General features: G+C 34.9%; 2 non-coding genes across 2 annotated transcripts; one reads left to right on the top strand and one right to left on the bottom strand.

Moving 5' to 3' along the window:
• Positions 1-906: 906 nt before the first annotated feature.
• On the bottom strand, positions 907-1,013 carry LOC136225035 (small nucleolar RNA R71). Its single transcript, XR_010686774.1, has one exon. It is a non-coding gene; the product is annotated as a small nucleolar RNA R71 (small nucleolar RNA).
• Positions 1,014-14,337: 13,324 nt separating this feature from the next.
• LOC136225034 (small nucleolar RNA R71) lies at positions 14,338-14,444 on the top strand. The gene has a single exon (XR_010686773.1). It is a non-coding gene; the product is annotated as a small nucleolar RNA R71 (small nucleolar RNA).
• The last annotated feature ends 1,861 nt before the right edge of the window (positions 14,445-16,305 follow it).

The raw sequence follows: 16,305 nt of genomic DNA, 5'->3' as shown, positions 1-16,305 counted from the left end.
GTTCTCTAAACTCGATATAATCTTTCTATCTAATCCTAATTTACCAAAACATATTCCATCAACTAAACGTATTTCTTTTATTAAACCTAAACACGTGATTAAACCGAATTAAATAAAGTTTTAGTTAAAAAGCGTTCCCTGTGGGTTCGATATCTTTTATTACTACAAGCGTATACCGTGCACTTGCGGAAATTGCTCAACAAGTTTTTGGCGCCGTTGCCGGGGAACGCCAAAATTTTTGACAAAATTTTAAATTTTTCGTGTTTTATTTCGAATCTAGGTTTAAACATACTTATTTTAACTTTTATAATTTAATAATTTTCATATACTAATTTATTTATTTATCAAATTCTGTTTTGTAGGTAGTTTCGGTTCGTGCAAGATTTCAGGTTCATGCGCAGTTCTCGAAATTCAGGCATTGCACCAGACCCTATAGACCTAGAAAATGAAAAAACCATTAGGAAGAACAAGAAAAATAAGAAAAACAAAAATAAGACCCCAGTAAAAACACATACCGAGCCAGAAAAAATAGCAGACCCACCAACACTTATGGAATACGCTAGGCCAGGTGTGGCCGGTGTAACCAATAGTATCGTTAGACCCAGAATCACCGCAAATCAATTTGAAATTAAGCCAGCTTTGCTTAATATGTTGCAAAATAATGTAACATTTTACGGGTTACCTAACGAAAATCCTAACACCCATTTAACGAATTTCCTAGAAATTTGTGACACTTTTAAAATTCCAGATGTGACTGCAGAAGCAATCAAACTTCGCCTCTTTCCTTTCACTTTGAAGGATAGAGCCAAAGAATGGTTAACTTCTATGCCAGCCGCAACTTTTGCCACTTGGGAACAATTAGCCCAAGCGTTTTTATCTAAATATTTCCCTTTAGCAAAAACCGCAAGAGTCATAAAGGAGTTAACATCTTTTTCTCAAAATGATAATGAGACCCTTTATGAAACTTGGGAACGTTTTAAAGAACTTCAACGTTTATGCCCACACCACCAATTACCCGCTGAACTTTTAATGCAAACATTTTACAATGGACTGAATCCTACAACTAGGGGTTCATTAGATGCTATGTCGGGAGGGCTATTTATGAAGAAAACATCAGCCCAAGCGAGAGAACTTTTGGAGGAAATGGCAATCAACAGTAGTATGTGGCCCGCGGAACGTGGACATATGCCGGTGGCAAAACCATCATCCTCAACCTCATCATCAGTTAAAGGTATAGTTGAACTTGATCCAGTCGCGATGCTACAAGCCCAATTTTCTGCTTTATCGCATAAAATTGACCAGTTTATGGCACCACGCGACACCAATGGTAATCCAATCCAAACGGATGTGGATTATGAAAATATGAGTGAGATTTAACAGGTAAATTTTGTCCAAGGGCAAAACCAAACTAATAATCCTTATTCTAATACTTATAATTCTGGATGGAGGAATCATCCTAACTTTAATTGGAAAGATAACAGTAACAATAATATTAGTGCTAATCAAAATCGTACCACTAATTATCAAAATCAGTCAAGAGATACGATTAGCACTTTATCTTCTAAAATCTATAAGTTTATAGATGCTATCAGTGGAAAAATAAGTAATCACGACGATGGTTTTAAACGGATCGAAAATAAATTCGACCAGCTTATTAAAAACCACTCATCTAGCATCCATAATTTGGAAGTTCAAATTGGTCAACTTGCTAAATCAATTCCATCCCGAAAAGAGGGAAGTCTTCCCAGCCATACGGAAGAAAATCCGAAAGAGCAGGTGAAGGCTATTACTCTTCGTTCAGGAAAAAATTATCAAGGGCCTGAAATGCCCAAAGATGCAACATTATCAGGAAATGATTTACCAAAGTCCAAAGAAGATATCTTAAACACAAATATTTCACCATTTGACACAGGTACTAAAACTTTTGTACCCAAACCACATTTTCCACACAAAGTCCGAAATAAGGACTATGATAAACAACTTCTAACGTTTTTGGATAAACTTAAAAATTTGCATATCAATTTGACGTTTATGGATGCAATAACACAAATTCCTAACTATGGTAAGTTTTTAAAGGATTTGATTTCAAAGAAAATCAGTTGGGAAGGAATTTCATCCATTTCGTTAACTGAAGACTGTAGTTCAATAGTATCAAGTAATTTGCCCACTAAACTCAAGGATCCCGGATGTTTTACTATTCCGTGTAAGTTGGGAGATATTGAATTCCCAAGTTGTCTTTGTGATTTAGGAGCAAGTATAAACTTAATGCCATTGTCTATTTTTAACAAGTTAGGTTTAGAAGAAGATATCAAACGTACCAATATGGTTTTGCAATTAGCGGATCAAACCACTAAAAGGCCGTATGGTATAATTGAAGATGTTTTAGTCAAAGTCGATAAATTTATTTTTCCTACTGATTTTGTTATCTTAGACTTTGCATATGATGTAAATTGCCCTTTAATTTTTGGCAGACCGTTTATGAACACGGGACGCGCTCTAGTAGATGTGTCGGAAGGGAAGGTAGTTTTAAGGATAGGAGAAGATAAGGTCGAGTTTAACATGAACAAAGCGATGAAATACCCTATGGAGGAATTCGCTTGTATAAAACTTGATTTAGTCGAGGAATGTGTCAATGATGTAATTCAAAGTGAAGAAATAATTGAACCTATAATAGACGAGGAATTAGATGATAAGGACCCAGAGCCTTTGATTAGAGAAGATGGACCAGTTCCGCCTTCGATTGTAACACCCCTTAAATTAGAACTTAAAGAGTTACCCAGTCATTTGAGGTACGCTTTCTTAGGCGAAGGCGATTCTCTACCTATAATTATTTCTAACAAATTAACAAGCGATCAAGAAGAAAAATTGAAAGAAGTTGTTAGAAATAGGATAGGAAGTATGGGATGGCAAATTTCAGACCTAAAAGGAATTAATCCTAGTATAGTAATGCACAGAATTCATTTAGAAGAAGATAAGCCACCTAAAGCGGATATGCAAAGACGCTTAAATCCGAACATGAAGGAAGTAGTCAAAAATGAGATTACTAAACTTTTAGACAATGGAATCATTTATCCGATCTCGGATAGTGAGTGGGTTAGTCCAATCCATTGTGTACCTAAAAAGGGAGGCATAACTGTTGTAAGAAATGATGAAGGTGAACTGATACCTACACGAACCACCACCGGTTGGAGGGTTTGTATAGACTATAGGAACCTAAACAAAGCAACCAGGAAAGATCATTTTCCTCTACCTTTCATTGATCAAATGATCGAAAGGATAGCCGGTCATGCATTTTACTGTTTTCTAGACGGTTATTCCGGATTCTTTCAAATTTACATTTACCCGGATGACCAAGACAAAAGAACCTTCACATGTCCTTACGGAACATTTGCATATAGGAGAATGCCTTTTGGTCTATGTAATGCACCAGCAACTTTTCAACGATATATGACAACAATATTTAATGACTTCATTGAAGACATAATGGAAGTTTTCATGGATGATTTTTCAGTTTATGGAGATTCTTTCAATGCATGTTTACAGAACTTAGATAAAGTATTGTCTAGATGTGAGGAAACGAATTTAGTTTTAAATTGGGAAAAATGTCATTTCATGGTAGATGAAGGAATTGTTTTAGGTCATAAAATTTCTGAAAAAGGTTTAGAAGTGGACAGAGCAAAGACTTCAGTTATAGAAAAATTACCCCCACCAACCACTGTTAAGGGAGTAAGATCATTTTTAGGTCATGCAGGTTTTTACAGACGGTTTATAAAGAACTTTTCTGTAATTTCCAAACCACTTACTAATTTGCTTATGAAGGATTCAACTTTTGATTTTAATAAAGATTGTTTACAAGCTTTCAATACTTTGAAAACGGCTTTAGTCAGTACACCAATAATATCAAAACCCGATTGGAATCTACCTTTCGAAATTATGTGTGATGCGAGTGACTTAGCTGTAGGATGTGTATTAGGTCAAAGGAAGGATAAGAAACTTCATGTTATATATTATGCGAGTCACACATTGTCCGGTGCACAACTAAATTACACCACAACTGAAAAAGAAATGTTAGCAATAGTTTATGCATGTGATAAGTTCCGATCTTATTTGTTAGGATCTAAAGTTATTATTTATACTGATCATGCAGCTTTACGATATTTATTTGCTAAGAAAGATGCAAAACCACGTCTTATTAGATGGGTTTTACTATTGCAAGAATTTGACATTGAGATTAAAGACAAAAAGGGAGTTGAAAACCTGGTCGCCGATCATCTGTCAAGACTTGAGGATGAAAACGGTCCCATCGGTGAAACATCAGGCATTCGAGATGATTTCCCCGATGAACATCTCATGCAATTACAAAGTGTCATAACTCCATGGTATGCGGATATAGCCAATTACTTAGCTGCACATGTTGTGCCAGATGGATTGACTTACCAGCAAAAGAAGAAATTCTTTTCAGAAGTTAAGAAATATTTTTGGGAAGATCCATTCTTGTTCAAAACATGCGGCGATGGAATATTTAGGAGATGTGTTAGTGAGTTTGAACATGAATCTATAATGATAGAATGTCATGCTAGCGCTTACGGAGGTCATAATAGCGTAAGCAAAACAGCAGCTAGAATACTTGAATGCGGATTCTTTTGGCCTACTCTGTTTAAAGATGTCCGTTCATTTATTCTCCGCTGTGATAAATGTCAAAGAACGGGGAATATAGGAAGGAGAGATGAGATGCCTCTTAAGAACATATTGGAAGTTGAAATCTTCGACGTATGGGGAATTGATTTCATGGGTCCTTTTCCTCTTTCTTTTGGCAAAAATTATATATTAGTAGCCGTAGATTATGTTTCAAAGTGGGTTGAAGCAATTGCAACCCCGGCAAATGATTCTAAAGTAGTTGTTAAGTTTTTAAATTCAATATTCTGTCGATTTGGAGTTCCTAGGGTTATGGTAAGCGACGGTGGTACTCATTTCGTAAATAGAGCTTTTGAGTTACTTATGAAAAAATACGGAGTACACCATCGTATCTCTACACCGTACCATCCTCAAACGAATGGTCAAGCAGAAATTTCAAATAGAGAACTCAAATGGATACTTGAGAAAACAGTTTCGTCTTCTAGAAGAGACTGGGCACATAAACTTGACGATGCACTATGGGCATACCGTACTGCATTTAAAACACCTATCGGGATGACACCTTATAGATTAGTATATGGTAAAGCTTGTCATTTGCCGGTTGAATTAGAACATAAAGCATATTGGGCTATAAAAACCCTTAATTATGATTTGCAGAGCGCAGGGAAAAAGCGTTTGTTTGACTTAAACGAGTTGGATGAATTACGCTATTTGTCCTACGAAAATGCGAGCATTTATAAGGAGAAAATTAAAAAGTGGCATGATGCCAAAATCAAAATTAAAAACTTTAATGTTGGAGATAAGGTCTTACTTTTTAATTCTAGATTAAAATTATTTCCAGGTAAGCTAAAATCTAGATGGGCTGGACCATTTTTGGTTGTTCAAACATTTGATTACGGAACATTGGAGCTAGAAAAGTCTAATGGCGACCGATTTAAGGTCAATGGTAATCGTTGCAAAATTTATTTCGACGGAGCTCCAATTCAAGCAATTGAATCCGTGGATAAATTTTATAAAATTTAATTTCTTTGATTTTTATGTTTTTAATTTATAGTTTTTCTTATCTTATGTTTCCTTGTTAATTTATTTTCTTTTTAATTTATTTATTTTTTTTAACTTATTTACTTTAATTTTTATTTTTATATATTTATCATTAAGTACAAATGAGTTTTATTCACATTAAAATTTTAATTTAGTTATGTTTTGAAAATTTTCATTAAGTGTTAAGTGTTATTTAGAAATTATATATGCAGAAATCTCAGTTGAGATTTTCTATGTTCCAGGATTTGGAAATCTCAGTTGAGATTCCGAAAATCTCAGTTGAGAAATTTTCTGTCTTTTTACATTTGAAATAACTGTAAGTGATTACAGTCTTCTTTCTTTAAAATTTTCTGTCAGTTGAATCGAAGAGGTATCACTTTGACACCTATTTCTTTCTAACAGACATAACCTTTCACTTATAGTTCTTATATATTCCTGTAGGATCAGACTTCTTCCATTTCACTTCATCTTTCTAAATTTCTTTCTCAAGATCTCAAATCCTACAGACTTCATTTTTCTTTTCTATCACAAACATGACTAAGTCTTTGAAGAACATTCAAAAACAAAATCCTTCTCGAAAGGAGAAAGTTGATATCTCCGATAGATATGGAGCATGGTTTCCCATTTATAACCATGACGAGGGGAAACGTTTTATGCAATTCAGATATGCTCAGTTCTTTGGCATGATGTATCTGGACGAGTTTCTGAACGAGGAACTCGGGATAAGCGAAGCAATTGATCGCTATCTGACTATTTTGGGTTGGTCCAAATTTGTTCATATGAAATTTCCTATTATTGGAAATTGGGTTCTGGAATTTTTCTCCACAATTAGGTTCGTCAACAAGAGACGTGTTCGTCTCAGTTTTCGTTGTGAGGGGAAGGTATTTACTTTTGGCTATCCAGAACTTCACAATTGGTTTGGATTTCCACCACGAGACACAACTCAACACCATCTTGGAAGGGATATGACTTCTAGAGACATATGGAGGATGCTAACAGGATTTAGGCGATTCAATCCACGTATTGCCTTTAACAAATCCATTAATTCTAATTCCATGTTGTATCTGCATAAGTTCCTCTGTCACAGCCTTTTTGGTCGAGTCAGTAGCAATGTTGTGAAAGATACTGATCTCTATGTGTTGGGCGACATTTTCCAAGACAACTCAGTTAACTCCTCAAAGATTTTAATGGAGGGGTTAGTTGCTGCTTCCCGTTCGAAGAAACGGAAGATTGGGTTCGCCAACATCATATGTGGAATAATTTTAGGAGCCAAGGGAACCATTTCTGTCCCTTGGACTGATACAGAACCATGCCCTATTTTAGACTACGAGTTCTTGGAGAACGAGGGACTTGTTAAACGAGCTTTCCGTTCTGGTCCAACATTCCTTTCTGCACCAGAGAGGCAAGTCTTCATTCAAACGAAGATTAAAAGGGCTAATGCACGTCGTCTGTCATTTAGTTAGGGATATATATTTTTTATGTGTTTCTGTTTGTTGTTTTTAATATATATATGAGTGATTGTTTGTAAATTATGTTTTTATAATGTTTCTATATAGATGTATATTATGGTATTGTTTACAAAAGATAAATAAAAGTGCATTAATTCTTTAGTTTATTTCTTTTATCTTAAGGAACAACCTTTGGGTTTCCTTTAATTTAATGTTTTAGTTTTGTTTATCTCAGTTTCAGGGATTAATGTTCACATTTTGGTACTTAATTTTAAGAGGAATTGGTTTAGAAGTATTAAAATCATCAAAAACAGTCCCAATTTTACCCAGAATTTCCAAAATCTCAGTTGAGATTCTGAATTCTCAGTTGAGACAGCAAGAGGACCACTTTCAGCAAAAATTTCGACCCCCTATGTACTTGCTGTCGCGACTGAGATTTTGAAAATCTCAGTCGCGACTTGCGCCTTACAGTCATGGGATTGGGCGAAATTTTCACCATCTTTTCCTATTCCTACACTAATTACTTACCTATTCATCTATCCTAATCAATACCTATTACTTACACCTATATATATCACCTATTTTTACACCAATCAATCATCTTTTCTCTTCCCAATAACAAGATTCACTCCTCTTCCCCATAAATTTTTACCCTATTCATCTTCTTCTTCCCCAATTCACCACCATTCTCTTTCATTCTAACTTTCATCCTTTCAAATTTTCTTCACCTATTTCACCCAAATTTCATCTATTTTCACCCTAAATTCACAAACAAAAACAATATGCCTAGACAAAAGACCGTTGCAAACAAAGCCAAGGCCACCGAGATCAATAGATTACGGGTTCAATATGACGCACCGTTCGATATCACGTCGGAAGCCGAAGGACGCAAATATCGCCGGTTTTCTAATGTCCTCATAGAGTTCGTGGATATGCCTTTTCTTGACACCGATACGGTAAATACACTTTCTTTTACCGAGCGTATTGATGAATTTTTTACCGTTCTTGGTTGGAAACGATTTGCTAGTATGCGTTTTCCTAGTCTTAAAACGCATATTATTGAGTTTTTGGTTACTCTAACCTATGACAAGAAGAAAGGAGTTATCTATTTTCGGAGTGATGGAGTCCGTTATGATGTTAATTATGCGGCCATGAACCGTTGGTTTGGTTTTCCTACTCGAAATTTTTATTCAAAACCAAAGCCTTTTGATTCACACACGGTTTGGAATTCTTTAACCGGTTTAGATGTTTTTAGTCCAAAGAATACATCTAGTAAGCTAATTAAGGATGATTGTGTATTCTTCTTTCACAAGTTTTTATCATTCTCCTTATTTGGTCGGGTTGAAAGTTCAAAAGTGCAAGTTCGTGATTTGGTTGTGTTTGATGCTATTTTTAAGGGTTTGACAATTGATAGTATTGAGATGATATTTACTAATTTAGTTCGAGCTTCCAAGTCCCACAATAAGCAAGTGCCTATGGGTAATTTGATTACCGGCATTGTTTTGGGTGCTCGAGGTGAATTAGCGGATTATCAAAATATGTCTCATGTTGGTTTACCATCATTGGATCTCACGGCACTTCAAAGGGCCAATTTATTGAAGAAGTTGGGACCACCCGCTTTTATATCTTATGCGGATCGCACGAGACGTGTTTTTGCTACGATGAGTAGTGAAGCCTCGGGTTCTCAAGGTTTAGGTGCCCAAGATGATGATGAGGAGGATGAAGAGGAATTTGATGAAGAAGAAGAAGAAGAGGAGAATGTTGATGTTAATGCCACCGAGCAAGCAAATATGGAACCAAATGAAGAAGAACAAGTTGGATGGCAACGTGTTTTGACACAAATGAACGAGCATAACCGTCACATGAATTTGCGGTTAGATGAAGTCGTTGCCAATAATGCCGAAATGAGTTCAAGGATCACTACGTTGAGTCGTGAGCACAAGTCTACTCGTCGCCGGATGCTCTCTTTCTTCCGACGTCAAGGAGTTGAGACTACACCTTCTCCACCACCATCACCTTGATAGGTTTTATCGTTTCTCTCTTTAACTCATTTTCGTTATTATTATTATGTTTTATTCGGTTTGGTACAATATTTTTACTTATGTTTGGTACAATTATCTTTATTATTGTTATGGTACTATATTTTTCATTTCTAATTCGTATGATTTATTTCGTACTATTTTTCATGTTTTATCGCTTTTTGCACCAATGAGGACATGGTCCAAATTAAGTGTGGGAGGAGGTATTTCATATCCATTTTATTTTTAAGTACGAACGAATGCAACGAATGAGAATGAATGCTATTTATTTTTAAATGCATGTTGTTATTCAATTTTAAGTAAAGTATAATATGCAACAATTTTTCAAAAACAAATGCAACATTTTTGCAACACTTTTTCATTTGCAACACTTTTTCACAAATAATAGCAATTTTTCATAAAGGATAAATTTTTGTTAAAGAAAATATTTTATATGTTTTCAAACACTTTAACTTTCAAAATAATGTTAAGCATATTTTAAGGTTATCATTATTAATAGAAATAAATATTTCTATACGGGCTATATTTTTACAAATCTCCGATGCGATTTTATCAAAAAAAAACGTCTCGAGTAAATGTATATAAGTAAAATTTCTTTAGTTTCAAATCTCTACTTTATATCATGAATTCATGATAAATATAAATCTTATTTTCAATTTTCAATTAGGTTTATAGGCATAAATCAAACTAACAACTTTAGCTTTTTAGCTCGATATTATTTTTCGTCTTACATTAAAAACCAATTGAAGTTTTTAAGGAAACTTTAGCCATAATACATGTTGAATTTCAAGTCAATATAGGATGAATGTGCTATTTTTCTTTCCCAATTTTATTTTCATATTAAATCAAGTAGTCGTATTCTTAACTTTTGGCCACGATTGAGACCAACCTTATCACAATCGAGGTATGAAAGGGAAGAAAATTAAGTATCGTTTACTTTTGGCCACGATTGTGACCACCCTTATCACGGTCGAGGTATGAAAGGAACGTTAAAAAATTAAAGCAAAATTAAACGTGTTTAAAGTTTTAAGTAACGATTGCGTCCACCCATGGCATGGTCGGTACCTCTTAAACGAACACGAAAGCAAATAAAATGCGTATAAAGTTACGATCGAGACCACCCTTATCTTGGGCGTAACTAAGCAAATATATTAAACCTAAGTCCTTAAATCCATATTTGTAATAGTTTAGGTTTGGGAAAGGAAATTTTGTGCTTAGAAATGCCTTGAGACGAAAGATTCGGAAACATGCGTGCTTACACCGTCCCGAATACTTCAATATAAAAATTGAAATACAAGACGAGTAATATATCTCTTTTATACTAGCTAGTTTGATACCTTGCGTATAAATTTACCATGAAAAGTTTATCTTTCGGTTTAACTAATTCAAAGAGGAATATATGGGTATATATTCTATTTATAAAGAGATTGATTAAAGAATAAATTCAGTGAAATTTTGCTCGGGACTAGCAAAAGCTTAAGTGTGGGAGTTTGTTAAGCCCAAAATATGACTAAAATATCATATATAAATACGTTAAATTTACATTAAAATCATGCTAATTATATTCATTTGGAATACTTTTACATCTTTATTTACTTCTTTGATGCAAGGTACCTAAATATTTGGTAAAATCCAAATAGGAGCGAAAACGGAGCTAAAACGGAGCTAAAATGGAGGAAAAACCTTAAAAACATACCGAGAATGCATATCAGCCAGAAGAACGCTCGAGGAGGACGAAAAACAGTCGAACGCCAGGGAGGAAAACTCTCTGTCGCGACTGAGATTCTCAAAATCTCAGTCGCGACTTACGGAGGCCAGACCGGGGGAAAACAACGTATTCAAGCTCGCCCCTATACCGCCTGTCGCGACTGAGATTTTCAGAATCTCAGTCGCGACAGCAAGTCTTCCTGCACACAAAACACATGTTTAATTCAGAAAAACGCGTATGTTCGTTCGGATAAAAGCAACCCTTCACCAGCAGACACGACCCGTCATTTACAACCCTTCACCAACTATAAATAAGTGATCCATTTCAGAAATCAAGGTTGGTTAAGTTGGAAAAGTTAGAGAAATTAGAGAAGAAAGTTGTTATGTTGAGTTTCTGATTCAGAAAAGAATCAGAAAGTTAGATTTCATTTCTGTAAGCAATCGTGTTGTACACGAATTGTATTTAGATTAGTTATAAACACAGTATTAGTTTAGTTTTCATTCTGATAGTGGACGGGACCAGTCTCTATTCCAAAGATCCAGCGAGAAGAATTGACGGCTGAAGCGCATATGGTTTGACGAGCCTACGAAGTTTGAGAGAAAGATTGACGACCCGGATCTCAAAGTCTTCGTTACAATGCTATCCAAGTTTCTACTTCTCTGTTAACTTGTGAAAATTCACATTTCAATCAATGATATACTTATTTATTCAATATATTCTTACTGTTGTTATTTTGATATTGTTCTGACAAAATGATTTTCAAAATGATATATTGGTGTTTTTATTAAAACGTTCTATTCCATCTTATTCTTATAAGAACTTTGTTGAACACTTAACAAATTTAGTTTTTTATGGATGACATGATCGCTGATCGCGGCTTATCAGAAGTAAAACACTAGTTTGATTAAGGTAGGAATCGTCTCTACGCTAGAGGGATTTCTATGGTTCGAAGCCATTTAATTGAGTAAATTATTATATTGTTACATGTCCATAATCTCACAAAGTTAAAGTTGTTTACTTTGCTTTATGAAAATAAGATCTATTTCATTCCGATTACGGAAGTATCTGTTTTGTAATCAAAATTCCAAACGGAATTGTTCTCTAAACTCGATATAATCTTTCTATCTAATCCTAATTTACCAAAACCTATTCCATCAACTAAACGTATTTCTTTTATTAAACCTAAACATGTGATTAAACCGAATTAAATAAAGTTTTAGTTAAAAAGCGTTCCCTGTGGGTTCGATATCTTTTATTACTACAAGCGTATACCGTGCACTTGCGGAAATCGCTCAACAAGTTTTTGGCGCCGTTGCCGGGGAACGCCAAAATTTTTGACAAAATTTTAAATTTTTCGTGTTTTATTTCGAATCTAGGTTTAAACATACTTATTTTAACTTTTATAATTTAATAATTTTCATATACTTATTTTATTTAAACATACTTAGGTGTGGCCGGTGTAACCAATAGTATCGTTAGACCCAGAATCACCGCAAATCAATTTGAAATTAAGCCAGCTTTGCTTAATAAGTAATTAGTGTAGGAATAGGAAAAGATGGTGAAAATTTCGCCCAATCCCGTACTTCATATCCTATTTCTAACAACTTCTTTCAATTTTTCTTCTTGATCGCTTGTTAATTTGTTAGAAATAATTATAGGTAGAGAATCGCCTTCGCCTAAGAAAGCGTACCTCAAATGACTGGGTAACTCTTTAAGTTCTAATTTAGGGGGTGTTACAATCGAAGGCGGAACTGGTCCATCTTCTCTAATCAAAGGCTCTGGGTCCTTATCATCTAATTCCTCGTCTACTATAGGTTCAATTATTTCTTCACTTTGAATTACATCATTGACACATTCCTCGACTAAATCAAGTTTCATACAAGCGAATTCCTCCATAGGGTATTTCATCGCTTTGTTCATGTTAAACTCGACCTTATCTTCTCCTATCCTTAAAACTACCTTCCCTTCCGACACATCTACTAGAGCGCGTCCCGTGTTCATAAATGGTCTGCCAAAAATTAAAGGGCAATTTACATCATATGCAAAGTCTAAGATAACAAAATCGGTAGGAAAAATAAATTTATCGACTTTGACTAAAACATCTTCAATTATACCATACGGCCTTTTAGTGGTTTGATCCGCTAATTGCAAAACCATATTGGTACGTTTGATATCTTCTTCTAAACCTAACTTGTTAAAATTAGACAATGGCATTAAGTTTATACTTGCTCCTAAATCACAAAGACAACTTGGGAATTCAATATCTCCCAACTTACACGGAATAGTAAAACATCCGGGATCCTTGAGTTTAGTGGGCAAATTACTTGATACTATTGAACTACAGTCTTCAGTTAACGAAATGGATGAAATTCCTTCCCAACTGATTTTCTTTGAAATCAAATCCTTTAAAAACTTACCATAGTTAGGAATTTGTGTTATTGCATCCATAAACGTCAAATTGATATGCAAATTTTTAAGTTTATCCAAAAACGTTAGAAGTTGTTTATCATAGTCCTTATTTCGGACTTTGTGTGGAAAAGGTGGTTTGGGTACAAAAGTTTTAGTACCTGTGTCAAATGGTGAAATATTTGTGTTTAAGATATCTTCTTTGGACTTCAGTAAATCAGTTCCTTGTAATGTTGCATCTTTGGGCATTTCAGGCCCTTGATAATTTTTTCCTGAACGAAGAGTAATAGCCTTCACCTGCTCTTTCGGATTTTCTTCCGTATGGCTGGGAAGACTTCCCTCTTTTCGGGATGGAATTGATTTAGCAAGTTGACCAATTTGAACCTCCAAATTATGGATGCTAGATGAGTGGTTTTTAATAAGCTGGTCGAATTTATTTTCGATCCATTTAAAACCATCGTCGTGATTACTTATTTTTCCACTGATAGCATCTATAAACTTGTCGATTTTAGAAGATAAAGTGCTAATCGTATCTCTTGACTGATTTTGATAATCAGTGGTACGATTTTGATTAGCACTAATATTATTGTTACTGTTATCTTTCCAATTAAAGTTAGGATGATTCCTCCATCCAGAATTATAAGTATTAGAATAAGGATTATTAGTTTGGTTTTGCCCTTGGACAAAATTTACCTGTTCAATCTCACTCATATTTTCGTAATCCACATCCGTTTGGATTGGATTACCATTGGTGTCGCGTGGTGCCATAAACTGGTCAATTTTATGCGATAAAGCAGAAAATTGGGCTTGTAGCATCGCGACTGGATCAAGTTCAACTATACCTTTAACTGACGACGAGGTTGAGGATGATGGTTTTGCCACCGGCATATGTCCACGTTCCGCGGGCCACATACTACTGTTGATTGCCATTTCCTCCAAAAGTTCTCTCGCTTGGGCTGATGTTTTCTTCATAAATAGCCCTCCCGACATAGCATCTAATGAACCCCTAGTTGTAGGATTCAGTCCATTGTAAAATGTTTGCATTAAAAGTTCAGCGGGTAATTGGTGGTGTGGGCATAAACGTTGAAGTTCTTTAAAACGTTCCCAAGTTTCATAAAGGGTCTCATTATCATTTTGAGAAAAAGATGTTAACTCCTTTATGACTCTTGCGGTTTTTGCTAAAGGAAAAGATTTAGATAAAAACGCTTGGGCTAATTGTTCCCAAGTGGCAAAAGTTGCGGCTGGCATAGAAGTTAACCATTCTTTGGCTCTATCCTTCAAAGTGAAAGGAAAGAGGCGAAGTTTGATTGCTTCTGCAGTCACATCTGGAATTTTAAAAGTGTCACAAATTTCTAGGAAATTTGTTAAATGGGTGTTAGGATTTTCGTTAGGTAACCCGTAAAATGTTACATTATTTCGCAACATATTAAGCAAAGCTGGCTTAATTTCAAATTGATTTGCGGTGATTCTGGGTCTAACGATACTATTGGTTACACCGGCCACACCTGGCCTAGCGTATTCCATAAGTGTTGGTGGGTCTGCCATTTTTCCTGGCTCGGTATGTGTTTTTACTGGGGTCTTATTTTTGTTTTTTTTATTTTTCTTGTTCTTCCTAATGGTTTTCTCAATTTCTGGGTCTATAGGGTCTGGTGCAATGCCTGAATTTCGAGAACTGCGTATGAACCTGAAATCTTGCACGAACCGAAACTACCTACAAAACAGAATTTTGAAAAATAAATAAATTAGTAAATGAAAACTATTAAATTACAAAAGTTAAAATAAGTATGTTTAAACCTAGATTCGAAATAAAACACGAAAAATTTAAAATTTTGTCAAAAATTTTGGCGTTCCCCGGCAACGGCGCCAAAAACTTGTTGAGCGATTTCCGCAAGTGCACGGTATACGCTTGTAGTAATAAAAGATATCGAACCCACAGGGAACGCTTTTTAACTAAAACTTTATTTAATTCGGTTTAATCACGTGTTTAGGTTTAATAAAAGAAATACGTTTAGTTGATGGAATAGGTTTTGGTAAATTAGGATTAGATAGAAAGATTATATCGAGTTTAGAGAACAATTCCGTTTGGAATTTTGATTACAAAACAGATACTTCCGTAATCGGAATGAAATAGATCTTATTTTCATAAAGCAAAGTAAACAACTTTAACTTTGTGAGATTATCGACATGTAACAATATAATAATTTACTCAATTAAATGGCTTCGAACCATAGAAATCCCTCTAGCGTAGAGACGATTCCTACCTTAATCAAACTAGTGTTTTACTTCTGATAAGCCGCGATCAGCGATCATGTCATCCATAAAAACTAAATTTGTTAAGTGTTCAACAAAGTTCTTATAAGAATAAGATGGAATAGAACGTTTTAATAAAAACACCAATATATCATTTTGAAAATCATTTTGTCAGAACAATATCAAAATAACAACAGTAAGAATATATTGAATAAATAAGTATATCATTAATTGAAATGTGAATTTTCACAAGTTAACAGAGAAGTAGAAACTTGGATAGCATTGTAACGAAGACTTTGAGATCCGGGTCGTCAATCTTTCTCTCAAACTTCGTAGGCTCGTCAAACCATATGCGCTTCAGTCGTCAATTCTTCTCGCTGGATCTTTGGAATAGAGACTGGTCCGGTCCACTATCAGAATGAAAACTAAACTAATACTGTGTTTATAACTAATCTAAATACAATTCGTGTACAACACGATTGCTTATAGAAATGAAATCTAACTTTCTGATTCTTTTCTGAATCAGAAACTCAACATAACAACTTTCTTCTCTAATTTCTCTAACTTTTCCAACTTAACCAACCTTGATTTCTGAAATGGATCACTTATTTATAGTTGGTGAAGGGTTGTAAATGACGGGTCGTGTCTGCTGGTGAAGGGTTGCTTTTATCCGAACGAACAGACGTGTTTTTCTGAATTAAACATGTGTTTTGTGTGCAGGAAGACTTACTGTCGCGACTGAGATTCTGAAAATCTCAGTCGCGACAGGGGGTATAGG

Source organism: Euphorbia lathyris, chromosome 3, assembly GCF_963576675.1.
Source record: "Euphorbia lathyris chromosome 3, ddEupLath1.1, whole genome shotgun sequence".
NCBI classification, from domain to species: domain Eukaryota; kingdom Viridiplantae; phylum Streptophyta; class Magnoliopsida; order Malpighiales; family Euphorbiaceae; genus Euphorbia; species Euphorbia lathyris.
This window is presented reverse-complemented; position numbering and strand designations above follow the sequence as displayed.